This window comes from Adiantum capillus-veneris, chromosome 30 (assembly GCF_014529385.1).
Source record: "Adiantum capillus-veneris isolate H3 chromosome 30, ASM1452938v2, whole genome shotgun sequence".
In the NCBI taxonomy this organism is placed as follows: domain Eukaryota; kingdom Viridiplantae; phylum Streptophyta; class Polypodiopsida; order Polypodiales; family Pteridaceae; genus Adiantum; species Adiantum capillus-veneris.
The window spans coordinates 76,947,471-76,963,766 of NC_140960.1; the positions used below are offsets into that span (position 1 = coordinate 76,947,471).

The 16,296-nt window shown below is 43.9% G+C and overlaps 1 protein-coding gene across 1 annotated transcript in view; it reads left to right on the plus strand.

The window, feature by feature from the left end:
* Positions 1 to 16,296, plus strand: part of EMB3108 (DEA(D/H)-box RNA helicase family protein) — a 163,673-nt gene that overhangs the window by 52,773 nt on the left and 94,604 nt on the right. The gene's annotated exons all lie outside the window — the stretch shown is intronic.

Consider the following 16,296-nt stretch of genomic DNA (forward strand, 5'->3'; position numbering starts at 1 on the left):
AGAGCTAATCTACATTGCTGTATATGGTAAGTTGTGTGAGATGTAGAAGTTTACAGATCATTTCTCAATTTGATTGGGATAGAAAAGGCTTGGAGAACAAACTTTCCATCAATGGTGGTTTTTGGTCCTCTGCCCACTTATCGTATTTTTATAGGTTTTCCCATGTTTATGGGTCCGAGGTCGTTGGGTTTATTGGTGAACATTGAACGACCCAGCCCGGGGATCGTTGTCATGTATGATGTATTTGCGCCTTGTCGAGGCTTTAGTAATCTTATGGTTATAGGGGGCTGATCAGTCCCCTTGATCTTTATGAGATGGTGAGGGGGGCGTCAGGTGAGTTGCTTTAATGGCCCATGAGCGACAAGGGCACGAATTAGGGAGGGCCTTTGATGTTGATGGGTGACAAGCCGAGGGCTTTGCGGCACAGGACTGACATACCTAGATTGCAAAAAAACGATGGTGATTGCGTTGGGTGAAGCACATCCTGACGCCGATGTTGGCAGGGGTGTGGATGATGGCACCACAACATGAGGGGGGGCCTGGTGCAGCTGCTGCAGATGGGTAGTTATTAAATGTACAACATGTCTGACTTTTCTTCATATAAAAAGGAGAAGACACTTTCGACATGCCAAGATGTTCTACCTTTCCTCTCTCTCTCTCTCTCTCTAACTTCCTCACACACTCTTAAGAGAGAGAGAGAGAGAGAGAGAGAGAGAGAGAGAGAGAGAGAGAGAGAGAGAGAGAGAGAGAGAGATATGAAATGAAATGAAATAAAATATTAACGTCTTCAAAAGGCCATAATGACCTATGAGACCAAAAGGTTACATGTGGTGAATCTAATACCAGGTCTGGGTACAAAAAGTACAAAGAGTTGAAAAGAAAATAGTGGGTAGGGGTGGAGTGAAAGCTGATACAAGGGGAATACAAAGGGGTGAGCTGATACAATGGAGCTCTTTGACAGTCGATGCATCATATAGGTATACATCAGTATCCAAAAGGCTATAGAGATTCAATGTCCTCCAAGGTAGGCACTCTGTCGGGACGGCTCCTATGTCGCGCCAGTATGGTATGGATCCTCTGTCGCAGTCTACGTCGATGTCGAGAGGGCCCCCTCATTCGTGGGCGACGGGACCGCCCCAACTCTATCGCCCAATCAAGCAGTATGCCTCTGGTGCCTCCGGTGTTGTTATGCGATTGGGGCTGCTCGGACTCCTCTGTCTGTGACTGAAAGAAATCTGTAATCTTCCGTTGTCGCTGGATCTCTCCAATTGTGCCCCTCTTCAAGAGGTCCTCTCTGTGTTTGCAAATCTCTAGTAAGTATAATCCGAGGCATCTTTGATCCTGGTATCTCATGACTCTAGAAAGTGCCCCAAAACCCTCTCTGAATACAGAGTGAAAGCGGCCTTGTATCTCATAGTATACTGGGCAGTGACATATGTAATGTAGCTCTGTCTCTGGCTCTATCTGGCACACCTGACAAATCCTGGACTCAGCGGGTACTCCTCTAAATCTGCCTGTCTCGATCTCTAGCTGATGTGAGGATGTGCGTATCTAACCAATAGCACATCGGATCCCATGGGATAGATGAGTGTCCATGTATCCTTGTCTGATCACAAAACCATCCTCGGTGAGTTGGAGAAGATGCTCTCTATAGAAAGTAATCTTCGTACCTAGCTCATGTGTAGGTTGTATCCATGTTCTCTTCGTATCCAGCTGAATCAAGTCCTTGTCTCATGAGCCTAGTAATCTCTGCCCTAGTGAGGGAGATGGAGGGTGCATCCAGAGAGTACTGAATGGGGGTGGCTGATCCATACTAAAGCCATGTAACTGAAACCAAGATGCCATCTTTGCATACCAACATGATCTATCTCCCTGCAATGCCAGCCGTCGCGAAGATTCTAGTGCTAATCGAGCATATCTGTCTCTGGGAAGAGCCCAAGTGCTATGCATAAATGAAACTGATGGAGTGAGTGCCTCCACTACCAATGGAGGAGCAGTGAGCTCCGACCTAACAATGTCATGTGGTACAGAGGCCTTGGCCCTAATCATCCGAGAAATCATAGACACCAAGGGCTTCTCCATACATCTCCATCCATCAGTACTGCCAGCTCTGCTATGGTGATTAACTGAGGGGCCCCATATCTCCACTCTTTACAGCATGGCCGAAGTGACCAAAGTGTCAAAGAGCCAAAGCTTTGTCCGAGGTTCCTGGAACTGAACCTGCGAACATATCCTCTCAAATCTCCCCAATGCTGCATAAGCTCTGGTCAATCACGTGTCTGCTGCACGCCTCAGGGCAAGTACTGGAGTACTAAAAACTGCCCCAAGATAAGTGTATGTATCTGCATACTCCACAGTCTCTCAACCATATGTAAAGGTGGGGGCAGACCTCCTTACCCACTGCGCCGTGGTGTTAAACACCATTACCTTGGTCTTACCAAGGTTCACAGACAATCCATTGTCCCGTGCAAATACATGCATTGCATCCAAATGACACTGCATCCCCTCTCGAGAATCGGAGATCAACACAATATCATCAGCATATAATAGCAACGGAATCCATGTCCCTGCAAGCTGAGCACCTCTATCACCCTCTGTCTGTACATAATCTAGAAATTCATCTATATATATACCAAAGAGAGTTGTAGATAGGGGACAACCCTGCTTCACCCCAATGGTGGAGTGAACCATGTCGGACATGCCCTGAGTAGAGCGTACCTGTCCTACCACTGTCCTGTATATAGCTAAGAACCCCCAAATCAGCTCTGTGGGCACCCCCATGTCTTGCAATCTGCCTATGAGTCTGGTTCGTGGCACTGTATCAAAGGCTTTGCGGAAATCCACAAAGCTACAATATATCCTCCTGCCATGGTGTCTACCCTCCTCAATAATGGCTATGAGTGTCAAAATGTGGTCAAGAGTAGAGAAACCTCTTGTGAACCCTGCCTGTCTATGCACTCTCTCTGTGCCCATCCTCTCAACTCATGCTCAAGAATTGATGCATATAGCCTAGCCAGAGTGTGACCAACCATGATGGTGCGGTAATTCGCGAGAAGCATAGGATCTCCCGACTTGAAGATAGGCACAATCGTGGACATACTCCAAGTGTGAGGAAAACCGTCATACATGGCTCTATTAAACATCATAGCAAGAGGCTCTGCAAGCATATCTCTCGCATGGATAAAGTGCTCTGCTACCAGACCATCATGATCGTGTGCTCTTCCTGTCTTCATCTTGTCAATGGCTTTCCTTACCCTCTGAACAGTAAAGAAAGTACATGTTTCTGGGCATGCCTCTGGAGCGTTAGGCAAAGGTGGCTGCCTCGATGCTGTGTAGAGAGATGTAGCATATTCCCCCCATGTGTCTATGGAAGTGATGGCTGGCGGTGGAGTGTGCTCATTGAAAAGCCTCCATGCTTCACTAGAGGCCTGACTCATAAACAGCTGATACAGATCACGCTCTAATTGAGATAGGTAAGCCCTCTTCTTTCGTTGCACTAGGCGGCGAAAGATAATTCGTGACTGTCTATGTGTAGTAGTACCCATGAGCACCTCTCTCTGTAATCTGAACCTCGTCTCTCTACACTCCTTATCATACCAACTGTTCTGAGGCATGCTCCCAGATCGTCTGCGTGTAGGCTGGCTGTGGGGATATGCCTCTGAGGCTGCATCATGGAGCGTCTCTGTCAGAATCTTGGTGACCTTATCTAGTGGTCGTCCTGGTTCTTGAATGCATAGGTGCCTGTATATCTCATCAGTGTACACGGGATCCGTCTCCCTCGTGAAGGTATAGCAAGTATGTGTGGAGGCCTCTCCCAATGGAGTTGTGTTGAACTGGAACGATAGAGTGAATGACAAGATAGCATGATCGACTGGTACCCCAACTGGTCTAGTTCCCACCATGAAATCTTGAAAGGAAGGAATGAGTCCTGGCGGAGGCATAACATAATCCACTAGAATAGCCCCATGTCGATGTGGAAAGCATGTAAAACCACTGCAAGGAATCTCTGTATGCCATTCAAAATGGCCAATCCATGTGCAGTCCCCATATCAATCAAGTATCTGCCATACTCAGTGTGCTCCTCATCCTGTGATAATCCTGCCATACTCAGTGTGCTCCTCATCCTGTGATAATCCTGTGATACTCAGTGTGCTCCTCATCCTGTGATAATCCTGTGATGGAGTCCCCATATCAATCAAGTATCTGCCATACTCAGTGTGCTCCTCATCCTGTGATAATCTAGACACGCCCATTTTTGTAATATCAAGCTCCTGCATCAACTCCTGTAACAATGTCAGACTTTGTAAATAATCAATTTATTTACGAGAAAATAATTATCTAATTAATTATGTGCACATCAGAATAGATCTAGCACGGTTTTGGCGCCTCAGATGCGCCCAAGTTTGGGCCAGAGCACCTCACGTAGACCCTAGCAAAAAATTCCCTGAAGCCTTAGTGATTGGGAAATCGAGTCTTCAATGAAGGGGTAGATAGTAGCCACAGATTTCAGGCTCAGAAAATTACGCGCGCTAGTGCAAACACAAGAATGAGATGGGGTCCTTAGAACAAGAGTAACCCTAAGGCCTGAATTCTGTTTACGGCCTTAGGATAAGTCAATTAAATTATTTTAAATGGTTTGTGTTGGACCAAATGATGGGACAAGTGCAAACAGGTAATGCCAGAGCAGTGTCGGTACGGCATTGTGGTCGGGAGCATCTAACATTTCATTAGTAGCATCTGTATGTGTAGTTGTGAGTTAATTTGCACATTTCATTAATAGCCTAGGGACTTTTAAATGTGAAAGTTGAATGGTTTTAAAGTTATTAAGGTAAGTGTGCCAAGTGGCACACTTACCAATACTAAGTGGCTCTCTCGCTCTCACTCTCACCCTCTCTCTTCTTCTAGCGCCTCCTCTTCCTGCTGGCTATTTAGGAGCACCCCCTTCCCGTCTTCACAGGTTGGCAATGCGCCTACCCCCTCAAATGTGAGCGTGCTCTACGCATCGGAGCTCTCCTTTGAAGCTAGAGAATCAGCACTTGTGGTGCATGTAGAGTCTTGGAGCTCCCATAATCTAGAACAAGGTTTCTCTTGATTATAGGCTGCTGTGGGGGAAGATTCATCGTGAAAAAGTAGAAAAAAACTCTCTTTCTTTCATGCCTAGCTGTTGCAAATTCTCTGTTTTCAGCCCCTAATCACCTCCATTAGGGTGAATTTCAGCAAAGCACTCATAGAACTAGTTCTTCTTTACCTACACTACGCGTACCCATCTTTTGGTCCCCAATGAAGTGTCAAGCTTTCTCTCTCTCTCTCTCTCTCTCTCTCTCTCTCTCTTCAATTCTCTTGAGTATTTGAAGTATAATTAAAAGGCAGTTTATGCTTCCGTATTTTTGTGATAGTGGTATCAAAGCAAGGTCATCTCTCCGAATTGACGAGTCTTAGCAGACTGCAGAAATGGAAGGACGCGAGATAGAGTTCTCTATCCTTCAATAGCAGGTGGCAGAGTTGCAAAAAGCTCTCTCCCATCCAGAAGTCCAGCAGATTTTCCATACCCTTGAGAAAGGGAAGGAGAAAGTGCAGATTGGGTCAGGAGAGATCCCGCAGAACCCAAAGACGCAAGAACCAAAGAAAAATCCTTTAGTTGGAACCACCCGCATGCACGAGAGGCAGAGGAAACCTCCAGAACGTCATGTGCGGTTTAATCCAAAGGTTCAAGAGCAGGATCCTCCCGATTCTCCTCAGTTTTCTTTCATGAAGGATTTGGATGACATAGTCGCTCCAGAAGACATGCTTCTTGACGGTCCGTCGCAGCAAGAAGTGCATTCAAGGGAAAGGAGTCTAAGCATAGAAAGGAGCATCATAAGAGGAAGCACCACAAGCAGAAAACATTCAAGCCAGGTGACAAAGATGTAAAATTCGACACCTACAACATACGGCGTGATAATGACATAGCTTTGGCTTTCATCCGCCAATTTGAAGTTGCATTTGCAGAAGGGGACTTTCAAGAAAGGTCCAAGCTTCGCTATGTCAGCATGTACCTGAAAGGCACCGCCAGCAGTTGGTGGTTAACATGATCCTAGAAAAATGCAAGCCCCAAGATTGGACTTCTTTCAAGAAGGAGTTCTACGCACAGTTCCTTCCTCCAGACTATGAGGAAGAGGTAAAGAAAAAATGGGATCGACTCTCACAGTCAGAGAACGAAACTGTTTCACGCTATGTGGATAGGTTTTGGGACGTTCTCTTGAAAGTCACTCCATTCAAGAAGATTGAAGATTCGGAGAAGCTGTGAAAGTTTGAAGCAGGATTGCATGAAGCCTTGCAAAAGGCTATGAAGCTTTACCCTCGAGGTAACTTGCAAATCCTTATGGAATCAGCTCGCATAGTTGATGGAATACATGACAAGGGTACTCCCAGAAAGATGGAGCAAAGCACCTATCATGCCAAGCAGAAGGCTCTCCATGAATAGCCTACCTCTACTTCTTCTTAAAAGAAGAAAATAACCGCTTCCGATGCAGAAGCAAAGCCAAATCAGCCCAAGAAAGGGAAATATCTCTTCCTGCTGAATTGAGAACCTACATCAACGAAGGAAGATGCTTCAAGTGAGTACAAATTGGACATATGAAGGGGGATTGCCCTACCAAAACCCCGCAACCACCCTCTTCCAATGCAGTCCCAGATGTACAGGGGAATACAACCAAGGATGGAAAAGAAAGAGCTCTTCTCAAAGCATGGAGTAGCATCAACAACCAACTGGCTCTTATTCTGTTTGATCCTGGCAGGACAGACAATTTCATCTCTACAAAGCTAGCTGATGACCTGAATTTACAGCCCAACTGTTTTGGAGTTTCTATTCAAGCACAATCTGCTTTCAAAGGGCAGAACTCCAGTTCTACTCCAATCATAGGGAAGCTGAATTTAAAGGTCGACAACTACAAAGATCAAGAGTCTTTCTTACTAGCTTCACTTGAAGGGTGTGATATCATCTTAGGAATGCCTTGGCACTACAAGATGCATCCCATTCCTGACTATGTTCAAAAAACTTTATCCTTTGATCATGAAGGAAAGCAATATCTTGTATTTGTGGATGCAGGTGATTGGGGTATCCCCAATCGCCGCCAGTCACATTGCGATAAAGAAAGTAATGAAAAAGTGTGTTTCAACGTACTTAATTTTTGCAAGAGAGAGAGACGTGTCTGCTTCACAACTTTCTTCCTCTTTAGAGAAAAAAAGAATTAAGTTATTAGAAAGTTTTGAAGATTGTTTTAGAAATGAACTTTCAAATGAACTCCCACCTTCTCGACCTGAGGATCATACAATTGATTTGATCCTAGGAAGTTCTCCTCCAAATCAGCCCCCTTATCGAGTTAGTCTAATGCAGCAAGAAGAAATTCTCAAGTAGGTTAACGAACTTTTGGAGAAGGGCTTAATAAGGCCTAGTACTTCTCCGTATTGTTCACCTGTCTTGTTAGTACAGAAAAAGGATGGCACATTCCGCATGTGCATAGACTACAGATCGTTAAACAAGATCACAATCAAGAATCGATTCCTAATCCCTCGAATTGATGACATTCTTGATAAGTTACAAGGAGCAAGTGTCTTTAGTCGTATAGACTTGAAGAGCGAGTATCATCAAATCCGCATAGCTCGTCAGGATGTGCATAAGACTTCATTTAGAACAATCTTCGGGTTGTATGAATTCTTAGTGATGTCTTTTGGACTCAGTAATGCACCAATCACATTCAACAGAATGATGGATAGAATCTTTTACTTATATAGAAAATTTACAGGAGTTTTCTTTGATGACGTCTTAATCTTCTCAGAGACTGAAGACGAACACTAAAAGTATCTTGCATTAGTGTTTGAAGAATTACGCAAACACAAATTATTTGTGAATGCTAAGAAGAGTGAGTTCTTTCTAAAAGAAATTCACTACTTGGGCCATATAGTATCTCACAACCAGGTGAGAATGGAACCTGATAAGATTCAAGCAGTTGTAGAATGGCCTACGCCAACTAAAGTACATGACATACGAAGTTTTCTCGGCCGCTGTTCCTATTATCGGCGTTTCATTCGAGCCTTTGCTGCCATAGCGAGTCCTCTCCATGATTTGACGGAGAATCAGATTCCATTCCATTGGGGGCCTAGACAAAAACAAGCTTTTGAAAAGCTTAAGTATCTACTTAGTCATGGACTTGTTCTCACCGTCCCTGGTCTTCGCAAACCGTTTGAGGTGTACTGCGATGCATCTGGAGATTGTGTAGGAGCAGTTTTGAACCCAAGGTCACACCATAGCCAAAAGTCGGTGCCTTTCAGATGCAGAGTTGCATGCTTCTATATATGAGAAAGAGCTAATGGCAGTAATTCATGCTCTTTCCATTTGGAAACATTATCTGTTAGGAGCTGATTTTATAAATAAAACAGATCATAAGAGTCTTCGCTACTTTCTCACACAGAGAAAGTTATCAGAAAAGCAGATGAGATGGGCCAACTTTCTTTCAATGTTCCATTTTCAGATTTTACACACTTTTGGAACAAAGAATGCGGTTGCAGATGCTCTCTCCAGGCGTCCAAAGATTAATTCAATGATAACAATTTATCATGAGAAACTAGAATCTCTCAGTGAGATGTATGCTCAAGATCCAAACTTCGCTACAATTTGGGCAGATCTTCAAGCTGGTCACTCAAGGCCACCTTATTCCATTAGGGATAATACACTATATCGTCAACAAGCAATATGCATAGCTCAGCCCTTACGACAGAAGGTGATGGATGAAGCACATAATTCTCCTTATGCCGGGCATCGGGGAATTGCTGCTACCACTAGTGCCTTCGAAAGATATTTCTTTTGGCCAACACTCCGTGCGGACATCGAAAAATATGTACGCGAGTGTTTAGTTTGCCAAAAGGGAAATATGACAGACATAAAGTTTATGGCAAGGTTCCGCCACTCCTTGTGCCTAACACTCCATGGAAAAGTATTGCCATGGATTTTATTACGGATCTTCCTAGATTCAAGAATGGAAATGATGCAATCTGGACTATAATAGGAAGATTCAGTAAGCAAGCACATTTCCTTCCAGTTAAGAAGATGATCCAGGCTGATCACATGGCTAGAACATTTCTAGCCCAGATTTTTAAACACCATGGATTGCCAAAGACTATTGTCAATGATAGAGATCCTCGCATGACTAGTCTATTTTGGTAGGCATTGTTTGAGAACTTGGGAACTAAGCTTGCTTTTTCATCAGCTTATCATCCTCAAATAGATGGTCAAAGCAAAATTGCCAATGCCACTGTTTTAGACCTCCTCAAGTGCTATGTTTCGGAAAGACAATCCGAATGGGAACAATACTTACCGTTGGTTGAGTTTGCGTATAATAATACCATATATTCCTCAACCGGTAAAGCTTCCTTCGAAATTATTTATGAGAAGCCACTCTTACTTCCTATTATGGTTACCAAAGAAAACATCTTTGCCGGAGATGAATTTGTGCGCAATATTGATACTGCATACCAACAAGTAAAGCAAGCGATTCTTCGTACTCAAGAGCAAGAGAAGAGAAAAGCAGACAAGCACAGAAGGAATCTCAATCTTGAGAAAGGACAATATGTCCTACTTAAGTTAGAGAAAGCTAGATTGAAAAAGCGGGTCGCAAAAGGGAAAGTTGTCATAGATTTTACGGCGCTTTCAAGATTTCAACTAAAGTCAATGATGTGACTTTTAGATTGGATTTGCCTTCTCATTGACGCATCCATAATTCTTTTCATGTAAGTCTCCTTCGACCATATGTTGGACCTCCTCCAGTGGCGCCAGTACAAGAAGATCCTCCAAAAGTCGAAGAGATTGAGGAAATCCTTCAACCTGAACAGATAATACACCACTCTGAGAGACAACTAAAGTTCGGGAACCTTCATCGAAAGTATTTAGTCAAGTTCAAAAATTACACCCCTCTAGATGCAAAGTGGATGACTGAATCCGATCTCCCAGACATCTTACACACTTATGTTGACACTCTACAGTTTAGGTCAACTGTTTAGAACCAAGAGGCATGTAACAATGTCAGACTTTGTAAATAATTAATTTATTTAGGAGGAAATGATTATTTAAATAGTTGTGTGCACATCATAATAGATCTAGCTGTTTTGGGGCCTCATTTGCGCCCAAGTTTGGGCCAAAGCACCTCAGGGAACCTTAACAGAAAATACCGTGATGCCCTAGTGATTGGGTCTTTAATGAAGGGGTAGATAGTAGCTTCAGATTTCAAGCTCAGAAAATTACGCATGCTAGTGGAAGCACAGGAATGAGATGGGGTCCTTAGAACAACAGTAACCCTAAGGCTTGAATTATTTTTACGAACTTGTGATAAGTCAATTAAATTATTTTAAATGGTTTGTGCTGGACCAAATGGTCGGACAAGTGCGAACAGGTAATGCCAGAGCAGTGTCGGTATGGCATTGTGGTGGGGAGCAGCTAACATTTCATTAGCAGCAACTAACATTTCATTAGCAGCATGTGTGTGTGCAGTTGTGAGTTAATTTGCACATTTCATTAATAGCCTAGGGACTTTTAAATGTGAAAAGTTGAATGGTTTAAAAGTTATTAAGTGTAACACTTGGCACACTTACCAATACTAAGTGGCTCTCTCACTCTCATTCTCACCCTCTTCTCTTCTTCTAGCGCCTCCTCTTCCTGCTGGCTATTTAGGAGCACCCCCTCCCCCTCTGCACAGGTTGGCAGTGCACCTACCCCCTCAAATGTGAGCGTGCTCTACACACCGGAGCTCTCCATTGAAGCTAGAGAATTAGCCCTTGTGGTGCATGTGGAGTCTTGGAGCTCCCATCACCTATAACAAGGTTTCTCTTGATCATAGGCTGCTGTGGGGGAAGATTCATCGTGAAAAAGTAGAAGTAAACTCTCTTTCTTTCTTCTCTACCTACACTACGCGTACACTATACACTAAGTTGGTACGATTCCATCGCGAAAAAGGTCTCTATTTCGGCATTGGAACGTGCTCAGGTACATTTTCTGGTTATGTGCAGAAAATTACAGCAAGCATGTGTGCGTGCATTTTGCGTGTTTTTCCCTTGTTTTTATTGCAGGAATGATTATGCATAAAGGGACACAGTTAGCGGAAGATAGACTCTCATTTTGTGAGAGCTTCCGTGGAGTTTTGTGGAAGATAGACTCTCGTTTTCGAGAGCTTCCCAAAATCTCATAGCAGAGGGAAAATCCTCTTCAGAGAGTAGCTTTCGCACTCTCTCAGTTAGAAGCAGAAAAGAAAGAATAGAGGACGGGCTTATGCCCCGTTCTTGTGCTTGTAAAGATTCCCCGTTAGTAACAAAGATAATGTCTTTATGGGGGGGGGGGGACCAGCCCATCTTCTGGTCCCCAATGAAGTGTCGACCTCTCTCTCTCTCTCTCTCTCTCTCTCTCTCTCTCTCCAATTCTCCTGAGTGTTTGAAGTATAATTAAAAGTCAGTTGAGGTTCACTTTAGAACGAAGAGGGATGTAACAATGTCAGACTTTGTAAATAATTAATTTATTTACGAGGAAATAATTATCTAAATAGTTATGTGCACATCAGAATAGATCTAGCAGTTTTGGGGCCACAGGTGCCCCCAAGTTTGGGCCAGAGCACCTCAAGGAGACCCTAGCAGAAAATACCCTGAAGCCCTAGTGATTGGGAAATCGGGTCTTCAATGAAGGGGTAGATAGTAGCGTTAGATTTCAAGCTTAGAAAATTAGCTCGTTAGTGCAAGCACATGAATGAGATGGGGTCCTTAGAACAACAGTAACCCTAAGGTCTGAATTATTTTTACGGGCTTAGGATAAGTCAATTAAATTATTTTAAATGGTTTGTGCTTGGACCAAATGGTCGGACAAGTTTGAACAGGTGATGCGAGAGCAGTGTCGGTACTGCATTGTGATGGGGAGCAGCTAACATTTCATTACTAGCATCTATGTGTGCAGTTGTGAGTTAATTTGCACATTTCATTAATAGCTTAGGGACTTTTAAATGTGAAAGTTGAATGGTTTTAAAGTTATTAAGTGTGCCACTTGGTCCACTTACCAATACTAAGTGGCTCTCTCACTCACTCTCACCCTCTCTCTTCTTCTAGCGCCGCCTCTTCCTGCTGGCTATTTAGGAGCACCCCCTTCCCTCTTCACAAGTTGGCAGTGCACCTACCCCCCCAAATGTGAGCGTGCTCTACGCATCGGAGCTCTCCATTGAAGCTAGAGAATCAGCCCTTGTGGTGCATGTGTGGAGTCTTGGAGCTCCCATCACCTAGAACAAGGTTTCTCTTGATTATACGCTGTTGTGGGGGAAGATTCATCATGAAAAAGTAGAAGGAAATTCTCTTTCTTTCATGCCTAGCTGCTGCAAATTCTCTGTTTTCAGCCCCTAATCACCTCCATTAGGGTGAATTTCAGCAAAGCACTCATAGAATCTAGCTCTTCTTTACCTATACTACGCATACATAAGTTGGTACCATTCCATCGCGAAAAAGGTCTCTATTTCGGCATTGGAACGTGTTCAGGTAACATTTTTAGGTTATGTGCAGAAAATTACAGCAAGCATGTGTGCGTTCATTTTGCGTGTTTCTCCGTTGTTTTTATTGCGGGAAATGATTATGCATAAAGGGACACAGTTAGCGGAAGGTAAACTCTCCTTTTTTGAGAGCTTCTGTTGGGTTTTGTGGAAGATGGACTCCTTTTTTCGTGAGCTTCCCAAAATCTCATAGCAGAGGGAAAATCCTCTTTATATTCAGAGAGTAGCTTTGGCACTCTCTCAGTCAGAAGCAGAAAAGAATGAATAGAGAACGGGCTTATGCCCCGTTGTTGTGCTTGTAAATATTCTCCCTTAGTAATGAAGATAATCTCTTTATGGGGGAGGGCCAACCCATCTTCTGGTCCCCAATGAAGTTTCAAGCTCTCTCTCTCTCTCTCTCTCTCTCTCTCTCTCTCTCTCTCTCTCTCTCTCCAATTCTCTTGAGTATTTGAAGTATAATTAAATGTCAGTTGAGGTCAACTTCAGAACCAAGAGGGATGTAACAATGACATACTTTGTAAATAACTAATTTATAACTAATTTATTTACGAGGAAATAATGATCTAAATAGTTGTGTGCACATCAGAATAGATCTAGCAGTTTTGGGGCCTCAGGTGCGCCCAAGTTCGGGCCAGAGCACCTAAAGGAGACCCTAGCAGAAAATACCCTGAAGCCCTAGTGATTGGGAAATCGGGTCTTCAATGAAGGGGTAGATAGTAGCTTCAGATTTCAGGCTCAAAAAATTACGCGCGCTAGTGCAAGCACAGGAATGAGATGGGTCCCACTGAACAAGAGTAACCCTAAGGCTTGAATTATTTTTACGAACTTGTGATAAGTCAATTAAATTATTTTAAATGGTTTGTGCTGGACCAAATGGCCGGACAAGTGCGAACAGGTAATGCCAGAGTAGTGTTGGTACGGCATTGTGGTGGGGAGCAGCTAACATTTCATTAGTAGCATCTGTGTGTGCAGTTGTGAGTTAAATTGCACATTTCATTAATAGCTTAGGGACTTTTAAATGTGAAAGTTGAATGGTTTTAAAGTTATTAAATGTGCCACTGGGCACACTTACCAATACTAAGTGGCTCTCTCACTCTCACTCTCACTCTCACTCTCACCCTCTCTCTTCTTCTAGCGCTCCCTCTTCCTGCTGGCTATTTAGGAGCATCCCCTCCCCCTTTTCACAGTTTGCAGTGCACCTATCCCTCCAAATGTGAGCGTGCTCTACGCATCGGAGCTCTCCATTGAAGCTAGAGAATCAGCCCTTGTGGTGTATGTGGAGTCTTGGAGCTCCCATCACCTATAACAAGGTCTCTCTTGATCATAGGTTGCTGTGGGTTAAGATTCATCGTGAAAAAGTAAAAAGAAACTCTCTTTCTTTCACGCTTAGCTGCTACAAATTCTCAGTTTTCAGCCCGTAATCACCTCCATTAGGGTGAATTTCACCAAAGCACTCATAGAATCTAGTTCTTCTCTACCTACACTATGCGTACACTAAGTTGGTACGATTCCATCGCACAAAAGGTCTCTATTTTGGCATTGGAACGTGCTCAGGTAACATTTTCAGGTTATGTGCAGAAAATTTCAGCAAGCATGTGTGCGTGCATTTTGCGTGTTTCTCCCTTGTTTTTTATTGCAGGAATGATTATGCATAAAGGGACACAGTTAGCGGAAGGTAGACTCTCATTTTTCGAGAGCTTTCGTTGAGTTTTGTGGAAGATAGACTCTCGTTTTCGAGAGTTTCCCAAAATCTCATAGCAGAGCAAAAATCTCATAGCAGAGGGAAAATCCTCTTAATATTCAGAGAGTAGCTTCGCACTCTCTCAGTCAGAAGCAAAAAAGAAAGAAAAGAGGATGGGCTTATGCCCCGTTCTTGTGCTTGTAAAGATTCTTCCTTAGTGACAAAGATAATCTCTTTATGGGGGGAGACCAGTCCATCTTCTCGTCCCCAATGAAGTGTTAAGCTTTCTCTCTCTCTCTCTCTCTCTCTCTCTCTCTCCAGTTCTCTTGAGTATTTGAAGTATAATTAAAATTTAGTTTACACTTCTGTAATTTTGTGACAACTCCTTTGAGGTATCATAGAATATTGTCTGGTGATGGGCAGTCCTAACATTGAAATCTCCCAAGATAATAATGTCTCTATCTTTGGAAAACTCCCATATATCATCATCCAAAATAGAGAAGGGGGAGTGTCCTCTAGGTGATGCATATACTGATATACTAGGAGGAAAATAGCAAATAGCGATGTAGAGGCATCTGCCTATCTCTGCCTTCAGTCTCACCCACATGTACCTAGCATGCTCATCCCCCGAGCTATATGTATCAGAGACTGTAGCTCCTCCCTGAATAAGACTGCCACTCTTGCTGAACGTCTTCCTTTGTGCTCTGATCGAGTCTCCTGTGTGCAAGCTCTCCCATTTGTATACGCTGACATAGGGCATGGATTGACCCGGGGCCTGATGCGTCTCAGAGTAGAAAATGATGTCTCTCCCTGTAAAACTATCCTCAAAGGCCTGTACATCTAGGCGCAAAGATCCATTACAATTCCATGTAGGCACTCTGAGTATGGTCCCACAGGTCTCGCGCCGTCATGCAGGGCGCTTCCCCATAATAATCACTCGTCCATCCCTGTAGAACGCCACTTTTCCCTTCTCTCGTGTTGTCATTATCTCGGGCATAACTTCTTTCATATGAGCACGTTGTGATAATGTGAGGTCATCTCCAAGGAATATGCCCGTTTTCTTTGGTGTAGGACGCTTCTTCAAGAAGTCCTTCTTTGCTCCCATGGATGGGAAGCACATGATTAGAGCTCTTTCCTTTGAAGTCTCCCCATTTCGTTGTGTCTTCTTCCCTACCCTCCATGCCTTTGTATGAGTAGCCTCACTACCCATCATGCGGAGAAGTTCTTTGACTTCCCCTACCACATCATCTCGGTCTTTTTAGACCAGTTGTTCGTATGTGCAAAGCTCTAGTCTTCCTTCATTGCTCTTCTTCTAAAGTCATGTTGATGATTGTAGGAGTGGGGATAGATGTGGTTTCTTTCCCTTTCCCTTTCTTAGCGACTTCTATCCATTTCTCGGCCTCATCCGCCTTCTTCTGTGTCTTCGTGATTACATCCACCCACGAGGACGTCTTTGCCCCATTCTGTTTTTTTTCCTCTTTGATCCTCCGTACTTGTTCCTTGATGATTTTGATTTCCTCTATCACCAAGGCTGGAATTCACCTTCCTCTAGTCCATTGCTTGCTCTATCTACAAGTTCTCGCTTGAGGTCTGAGACCTCTTCTTTGAGTGCTTGTGAATCCGCCTTAAGTGCTTGTATCTCTACGTGCAGGTGCTCTTTCTCTTTCTTCCATTGCATGCCTTCGTTGAGGAACATTTGAAGAAGGTTGGCCTTGTCCTTCCACCATCCTTCCGTCTCTGCTTTCCATTGCTTCATCTCCCTTTCCACTTGTGTTATCCGCTTGTTTGTAAGCATGAAGGTTGCCTTCGTACGAGACTTGCAAAGTGATGAAGCGCTCATGACCTCCATCATAACGGCCCCTGTTGCGCATACCCTTAGTTCTGCTTGTGTATAGTATCACTTCTGAGTACTGATGGGGTTCTGCTGCTCCAACCCGCACTGGCTAAGCACGATGGTTGATGTTGAGAGCTCCACATGATGGGCTGGCTGGCACCTCACGCAGAGAGAGAGAGAGAGAGAGAGAGAGAGAGAGAGAGAGAGAGAGCTCCACCCCTGCCGGAACTACT